Source organism: Macadamia integrifolia, unplaced genomic scaffold (assembly GCF_013358625.1).
Source record: "Macadamia integrifolia cultivar HAES 741 unplaced genomic scaffold, SCU_Mint_v3 scaffold2391, whole genome shotgun sequence".
Lineage (NCBI taxonomy): Eukaryota > Viridiplantae > Streptophyta > Magnoliopsida > Proteales > Proteaceae > Macadamia > Macadamia integrifolia.
This window is the reverse complement of record NW_024868684.1, coordinates 57,413-66,829: the sequence shown is the minus strand read 5'-3', so window position 1 is coordinate 66,829 and position 9,417 is coordinate 57,413. Positions and strand designations below refer to the sequence as shown.

Here is a 9,417-nt window from a genome sequence, read left to right as displayed (position 1 = left end):
GTATGTCTAACCGCCACAGTGACCTGACAACCGCGACCACTGCTTCCCCCCAAGTGATAACCCAACACCTCAACCCCTGTTGGGAAGGGTCGTAGCACAGGGAATGATAATCCTAAACCGTATATGCATATATGACAAAGTACGATTACATAGTGCCACCGCGTCCCATACCATGGGCCACCAATGCACTCATTTCTAAACCGACTATGACGTCTATTCTCATAATGCATTATGCACAGTAATCCAACCATTTATCACATAAGCACATCAATCATTTGGCATTTAGAATGTAAAGCACAACACACATATCATAAATCCTTTGTTTAGAATGCACAAGCAATGTGTGCAAATGGCATACGAGGATGACTAATCAACACATAATTTGTATGATGACATGGCTAGTCTGGATACAATTTAATGATGCAAAAAAAAGCTTAAAATAAAGTTACATTTTCTCTCCCCACTTACTTGTTGGGTACAAAATCTCACGTTCGGTACGGGTGAGATCCGGCGTGAGAAATGTAAATTCTAGTGGAACCTGTTATAAACGAATGAGGTTAGTATTTCACCACCTTGGGGTCAAAACTAATGATGTTTGATGTTTAAATCATGTTTAAAATTATAAAAGAATGTTGCCCACCTATTTTGGGCCCATTTGGACACAAAAATCCAATTGGTGGGCCAACAGGTGGGCCAGACAGCCCACCTGTAATCGTCCGTCGGTCCAATAGGCGAGCCAGATAGCCCACCAGTTCAACCGATGGGCCCCCTCAGGTGGGTGGGTTCGCCCGTCGATCTTCACCTGCCTATTGGAACTAAGGTGGTGCCCCAACAGGTGGGCCCCTACAGGCAGGCGGCTTCGCCCGCTGGTCTTCGCCCACCTGTCGGGGCGAAAATTGGTTTTCTCTTTTGAAAAGTTCCTCAACCTTAGAAAAACCAAATGGGGCTATTCCAATCACATTTTCCACACATCTAAGGTCTTATAGGATGATTCTAACCTAGATCTAAGTTAGATTTAAGGATTGAAAAGCAATCTTACCTTTTTTGCTCAAGAACTCTTCCAAAACCCCAAAATCACCTCTTAACTCAAGAAATCACCAATTTTTCTCAAATCTTATAAACACTTCTTTAAACCTTCAAAATCAACACATGGACCATCTATTAAACCCTTAGATTCATCATCTCAAGTGGGATTAACAAGATCTCAAGGAACTCTACCCAAATCAAGGGTTTCACTTGGGGTTTTGTGAAAGTTTAAGAAGTATAGCCTTCGCTCACCTCAAATCGTAGGTCTCGTATTGGGGATCACTTTTTCGGTGCCGGAATGAGAAGATCAAACCTCAGTGTCGCTTAAAATCATTTCTTCCTCTTTTTCTTTTCCTTTCTTCTTCTTCGTTCTCTTTTCTTCCTTTCTTTTCTCTCTCTTCTTTATTCTTCTCACCAACTCTTTAATGCATTAAATGAGAAAAAGGAAAAACACAATAAGTACTATTTATACTAGAGAATATCTAGTGGCCACATGGGTGGGTCACACAGGTGGGTGGGTTCGCCCGCCTGTGACCGCCCACCTGTTGGTCAAAACTTAGCCAAACAATTGAGATTTCAATGGACTTCGACTCCGGCATGCATCTCACTCACGGTACAAGATATATAATACCTATACACTTTAGGATATGGCTACATAACATCATTACCTGTACATGACCTTATGATACGTGCATGTACACGGCTTAGGTACACCCGTCTCCTTTGGAACTGACTCAGACTTGTCTGGCCAACCTGTGTTCAAAGTCACCCTTGCCATCATGGTCCATAGGGAACCCGCCTTAACCCTCTCTGGTTCGGGTCCTGTATGGTTAAACCGGTCAACCGTGTAAGTAAACCAGGTTTTTAAAGTAGTAGGGTATCACATTTACCCCCCCTTTTTGAAAATATCGTCCTCGAAATTGGCGTACCTGGTTGTTCAAAAAGATGAGGGTACTCAGCTTGGATTTCATCTTCTTTCTCCTAAGATGCTTCTTCAAGTGAATGGTTAGCCTATCGCACCTTTACGAAGGAAATGGAGCGGTTGCGAAGGTTTTTCACTTTTCGATCCAAGATTTTGGCGGGTTGTTCTCTATAGGTTATATCAGCTTCTAGATATTCTGGTTCCACGGGTAACACGTGCGATGGATCATAAACGTATCGCTTCAACATGGATACATAGAATACATTATGAACATTTCCAAGCGAAGGAGGAAAAGTAAGCATGTAGGCTACTGAGCCAACCCGAGTCAAAATCTCAAATGGGCCAATGTATCTCGGGCTCAACTTACCCTTTTTACAGAATCTATGCAACCCTTTAGTAGGAGAAATCTTGAGAAACACCTTTTTCCCTGCTCGAAACTCAATGTCTTTCCTGCGGGTGTCTGCATAGCTCTTTTGACGTGACTGAGCTACCTGAATCCTTTCTCGAATAACATCGACCTTGCCACATGTCATCTGTATCATTTTAGGTCTTAACATTCGACGTTCGCCTACCTCATGAAATAACCTAGAGGGGGGTGAATAGGTTATACTGGTGGAATTTAACTCTTTTCGATGTATAGATCACAAGTGTGATTGTAATTTAAAAGCGATACTGAATAAATAAAATAAGAACAACCACAACACAAGATATATAGTGGTTCGACTCAATTCGAGTCTAGTCCACTCCCTACAAGAATCCTCTTGTAAGGTATTCCACTAGTTCTCCCTTTCAGTACAGTAGGTAGGGAAGAAAACCTTTACAATCTTTTTACGGATAAGAGTATCCTTACAAATCTCCTTTCCAAGCAGAGAGACGCCTTCACAATCTCTTTTAGAGGTAGAGAGAGACCTTTCTCTTTTTAGGATAAGAGTATCCTTACAATCCTAAGTACAGTCTAGAATTGTAAAAAAAACAGAAAATAAGAAATAGTGGAATAAGAGGAATACCTCAAGTGTGGTGCAAATGAGAATGAATAATAAATGATGAGTGATGCACCTTTTGTAAAGTCCTCTCTTACGGCTTTGACTTGCACAGGAGAGAGTAGAGGACTTTGATTAAGACTTGAGCCTCTTGTTTGGGATTTGTGTAATAGAATAACTCAAGTAGAAATAAACTTCTCTAATGCTTGCAACAATGCTCTTAAAGCTCTTTCTTAATGAATAATTAATTAAGAGTGATTAGGGTATTTATAGGTGAACTTAGTGAAGCATTTTAGGCAAGGAATCAAGCTCTAACGGACATATTCTGGGTCTACCGGTCGACCGCCATCGGTAGCCGATCGATCGCCAAGAGCCGTTGTAGGCAAAAAAATAGCCGTTGGAGTACTTCCAGACAGGCACCGGTCGACCGAGACTTTCAATCGGTCGACCGCCTATGGTCTCGGACAGGTCCGGTCGACTGGGGCTTCTAGACGGTCGACCGCCTATGGTCTCGGGTGGTTCCGGTCGACCGGGGCTTCCAGCCGGTCGACCACCAACATGACATGCTCTGTCGTACTGACCAGTCACCAGTGTTTTGACTATAACTTTTTGGTCCGACCTTGGATTGACTTGAGATTAGTTGTGTTGGAATCACAACTCAATTTCCTACAACTTCTATTAAGGTTTTGTCTCCTGATACTAACTTTAAGATTCCCTAAAATACCCTTGAGTTAGGTTACTGTGTGTTCCACACCACTTAGAGACTTTCCATACCTAGTCAAGGCATGCTCTATGGTCATTCTAATATGATGCAATGCACATGCATGAGGTGAGTGCATATAAGTATGTGGAAATTATAAATTACATTAAAAATAACTAATCTATCCTAGTGGTCTTCTTCTTCACTCGAATCTTCCATTCTTTGGCCCTTCATCTTCTTTCCTTCTTGTTTGCTGTTTCATGTCTTTAAGCTAAGCTTCATGTCTTGATTCGACCTTCGATCTTCTAAGGGTTTCTTCAAGCTAATCACACTTTAACAATCAAGTTAAAGATGTATGTTTGTTTGTTAACACCAAAACATGGCAAGGAGTGTGGACATGTTTCCCAACACCTCATTCCAATACAAAGAAGTTCTACACTTCCTACCATATAATGCCTCATATGGAACCATCCCAATTGTTGCTTGATAACTGTTGTTATAGGAAAATTCCATAAGGGGTATATATTCTTTCCAATTACCACTCATTTCCATTGCACATGCCCTGAGCATGTCTTCTAATATCTGTATCGTTTGCTCTGACTGACCATCAATCTGTGGGTGGAAAGTAGTACTCAAGTTCACTTGTGATCCCAAAGCATGCTGGAAACTTTTCTAAAATCTGGAAGTGAACCTTAGATCCCTATCTGACACAATGCTCATTGGCACTCTATGCAAGCGCACTATGTTATCCATATAAAGTTGTGCTAACTTGGCCATAGAGAATTTGGTCTTGATGGGAATGAAGTGAGCAGTCTTAAAAAGCTGATCAACTATCACCCAAATCGCATCCATCCCCTTAGGTGTGCGTGGTAGTCTGGTGACAAAGTCCATTGTAATCCTATCCCATTTCCAGTCTGGTATTGGGAGTGACTGAAGAGTACTATAAGGTCGATGCCTCTCAGCTTTTACTTTTTGGCATGTAAGACAAGTCGCCACATATAGGGCTATTGTGGTTTCCATGTTTGGCCACCAGTAATTTTGTTTGAGGTCCTTATACATCTTTGTACTTCCTGGGTGGAGTGAGTACTCAGAGCGATGTGCTTCCTGCACTATCTTGTCTTGTATCTCCAAATCATCGGGCACACACAACCTACCTCAAAATAATAATGCCCCGTCGCTGGCTAAAACGAAATTAGGTTATTCATTGTTTGCTCTTGAATCTTAATTCTGATCCGTTGCAACTCAGGATCCAAAGGTTGTTTCATTATCGCCTCTTGCCTAATAGACGGATGCACCTGTAGAGCTGCCAGGGATACAGTTAACCATTTAATGTGTTCTAGCTGATGTTCAAGCTCTAAGGCTGCTCCTTCATATAAGAGGGTTTCATCCATTAGCATCGCCTCTTGTATGAGTTGTGGGCTGATTGCTAAGTATGAGAGTGACACAGTCTATGCCTTCCTACTCAACGTATCTGCCACTACATTAGCCTTTCTAGGATGATACTAAATGTCACAGTCATAATCCTTTATGAGCTCGAGCCATCTCCTCTGCCTCATATTCAAATCTCTTTGGGTGAAAAAGTACTTAAGGCTTTTGTGGTCACTGTATATCTCGCACTTCTCCCCATACAAATAATGTCTTCAAATATTTAGGGTAAAAATGACTACGGCTAGTTCCAAGTCATGAGTGGTGTTGTTCTTCTCATATTCCTTTAGTTGTCGGGATGTATACGCTATCACCTTACCGCGTTGCATGAGAACACAACCCAACCTAACCTTAGAAGCATCAGTGTAGACTGTCATTCCACCTGTGCCTTCAGGGATGGTCAACACAGGGGCTGACACCAACCTTTTCTTCAATTCCTAAAAACTCTTCTCACATTCCTTTGTCCATTCAAATTTTACCCCCTTTTTGGTTAACTTAGTCATTGGTGCTGAGATCCGAGAAAAATTCTCAATGAAGCGTCGGTAGTACCCAGCTAAACCTAAGAAACTTCTAATTTCTGTAACGTTCTTGGGGTTTTCCCACTCTACTACTGCTTTCACCTTATCAGGATCCACCTCGATTCCATCCTTAGACAATACGTGTCCCAGGAATACAACTTACTTAAGCAAAAATTCACACTTACTGTATTTGGCAAACAATTGTTGTTCTCTCAACCTTTGTAATACCATCCTCAGGTGTTGAGTATGCTCCTCTTCCATCTTAGAGTAGATCAAGATGTCATCAATAAAAATAATTACCCTTTTATCCAGGACATCATGAAATACTCGATTCATTAAATCCATGAATGCTGTCGGTGCATTGGTTAATCCAAAAGATAACACTAGGAACTCATAGTGACCATACCGAGTCTTGAAAGCTGTCTTGGGTATGTCACCACTCTTTATCTTGAGCTGATAATAGCCTAACCTAAGGTCTATCTTTGAAAATACATTTGCACCTTGTAGTTGGTCAGACAAATCATCAATGCGTGGCAATGGATACCGATTCTTAATGGTTAGCTTATTCAATTCCTGATAATCGATGCACATATGCAAGCTGCCATCCTTCTTCTTGACAAATAATACTGGGGCACCCCAAGGTGAAACACTTGGGCGAATAAACCCCTTCTCCAATAATTCTTCCAACTGCATCTGTAACTCCCTCAATTTTGTTAGTACCATCCTGTATGGAGCTTTTAACACTGGAGCTGCTCCAGGAATCAAGTCTATGGAAAATTCTAACTTTCTATCAGGTGGTAGATGCATTAGATCATCTGGAAAGACGTCGAGAAATTCTTTAACCACCTCTACCTCTTCTAGAGGTGTAAACTTTGCATCAACATCAAGTACCGATGCTAAGTAGCCCTGACATCCACTTTCCAACAACTTTACCGCTTGAAAAGTGGAGATGAGGACCTTTCTAGCCCATTTTATTTTATCTGCTTGGTATACCAGTTCATTCCCTTCATCATTTGTCACACTAATTAATTTTTCAGCACACATCACATTTGCTCAATGGGCCGACAACCAATCCATACCTAGTATAACGTCAAAATTCTGCATGTTGAATTTGATGAGTTGTGCATCTAATTTCTTTCCACTGATTTCCACTGGGCATGGCCCATACACCTCCTTCAACTGTGTAACTTTTCCTGTAGGCATACTGACAATCATCTCATGATCTTGTGTCCTGGGCGACATACCAAGTTTCTTAGCAAATCTCTTAGATATGAATGAATGTGTAGCTCCTAAATCAAACAAGACATAGGCTGGTATACCCGATATAGGTAGAACACCTAGTGCAACAATGCATATAAGTATAACAGGTCATCAAAATTCAGCATAAGAAAAATCTTAAATTAAAATGTACCTACTACCACTTTTGTGCTGGCCTCAGCCTCCTCAGCTGATAAGGCAGACATTCTTCCTTGCGGTTGATTCCCCCGAGTTAAGGGGAGGTCTATACACAGAGGGCTGACTAGATTGTAAGGCTGGTCTGACTCGACAGTCTTCGGTAAAATGCCCATAAGAGTGGAAATTAAAGCAACGAATCTGTGACGCCGAAACTGGGGCAGGGACCCTTTGTACTTGACCTGATGTAGATGGGAGATGGGGTGGCCTTGTGATTGTAGGCACCGTACTAGTGTTCAGGTAAAAAGATGTAGAGCCCGGACCACCAGCTGGTCGAGGAAGGTAGTCAAATGGCCTATAGGGCTGTCTGTAGGTAGGCCCAGAACTATAAGACCCACGGTATACCTTGGATGAGTTGCCCATGTCCATAAATGGATTAGTCCTCTTCCATAATCCAGGTGTAAGGGATTGTTCTCCCTTCTGCTTATCTTCCATGGTTTTAGCCTTTTGCACAATCTGGTCATAATCTATCAAATCTAAGACCTCGAGCACTAACCCAATAGATGCCTTTAATCCCTTCAGAAACCTTACAGCCTTTTCCTTAGTTGACCTCATATGCTTAGGGGAAAAATGGAATAAGCTTTCAAACTGCTGCTGATACTCAAGGGTAGTCTTATTCCCTTGAGTCAAGGCCATGAATTCCGTCTCTTTACGGTCTCTGAAGCTACAAGGGTAATGGTTCACCAAAAACAACTCCTTGAACTGCTCCCATATGGGTCCCGGATGTGCGGCAAACAATATAGGCTTAGAGGCTTGCCACCAAGATTTGGCTTCATTCTTGAGTTGCAGCCCTGCACAAATAGGCTTCTGTGCCTCAGTGCACTCAACTGCCTCAAATATATTTTTCAGCTCTTGGATCCACTGGTCCGGCTCTAGAGGATCACTCCCCACCTTAGAGAATACAGGTGGCAAGTTCCTCTTGAAAGATTCCACTACCCTTATTGTATTATTCGTCAACGGGTAATTGGGCACATATACCGGATAGTAAGGGTACGGAGGGGGCACCATATATAGAGTGCTGAGTGGTGGAATTGGAGGTGTCGTACCAAGTGGTGCACCTCCAGTTTGTGGTCCCATACCAGACCCTATTAGTGGGTCTTGTGGAGCAATTATCCGAGGATATTGACCGAGTTGAGGAAGGTCTAACTGTTACTGTATAGCAGCCATAAATGCCTGTTGCTACTGGAGCATTTGTTGCTGGAAGGCTTGCTGTGACTACTGAACTATGGTCGCAACATCACTCGGAGTGATGACAGGTGGAGGATCAGGAAGTGTGGTCAAAGGTGGGTCCCTTTGTGCCACACCCTGGTCAAGGGTTTCTTGAGATAAATGTCTTACTCACATCACTGGTATTCCTAATGGTAAGTTGGGTTTACTGGAAGTGGGGTGTGACATGAAACCTTCCCTGGGCTGGGTTTTTCCTACTGGACAGCAATACAAGGCATAAGAGTACCTTGGTTGCCTCCAATTGGTATAAACCCTAACCCTAGATACAATTTCATGCAAAATGACTTCCCTACCCTTGGTACAGTAGTAGGTTTACTCACCTGGGTGCAGATTTGTCCAGCAAAAGCCTGAGATAGGTGAGTTCTCTCTTAATTCTCTTTTCTTCTTCTTCTTCTCTTTTCTTTTCCTTTTCTTCTTATTGTTTGACGGCCCACGAGTTTGAGGTGAGGTATTGCCCTAATATCAGTTTATATAACACCCTAATTAAATTTATAAAATATTTTCCCCACTTATTTACTGATATTAAAATGTGCATTTTATACCTCATTTAGGCTTCTTTACATAGGGGCAGAATTGGCATTCACAGTAGAGGTGTGGGCCCTATAGCACAAAAATCTAGAAAATTATATATAATACCTAATTAAACTAATGTGTACTTAAATTTACAAATCCCTTTTTATTTATTGGTATAAAATATGTATTTTAAACCTCAATTAGGTCTCTTTCCATAGGGGTATAATGGGGAATTTGCACAGTAGAGGTGTGGGCCCCACAGTGCAGAAACCTGAAAAATACATTATGATAGGAAAAACCGGTTTAAGACCTACCAGTTTGGGTGTGATCATACCAGCACTAATGCATTGGATTCCATGAAAACTCCGCGGTTAAGTGTGCTTGGGCGAGAGTAGTACTAGGATGGGTGACCCCCTGGTAAGTCCTCGTGTTGCACCTGGGGTCACTTCTGCCTTCTTGGCACTCCACAACTGCCAACCATGCTAGCATTGGCTTCCTCTGCTCTTTCTTCTTGCATGCCCACAAGTAGGGGTATAAATGTTAGATTAGGGTGTTACAATTTCCCCCCTCCTTACAAAAATTTCATCCGCAAAATTTGTGAGGCATACCTGGTAATATAAAAAATTATGTATACTTCTCTTTAACCTCATCTTC

The 9,417-nt window shown here is 42.0% G+C and overlaps 1 pseudogene; it reads left to right on the top strand.

Annotated features, from left to right (window-relative positions):
- Positions 1–9,083: 9,083 nt before the first annotated feature.
- LOC122066438 lies at positions 9,084–9,202 on the top strand (annotated as a pseudogene).
- The last annotated feature ends 215 nt before the right edge of the window (positions 9,203–9,417 follow it).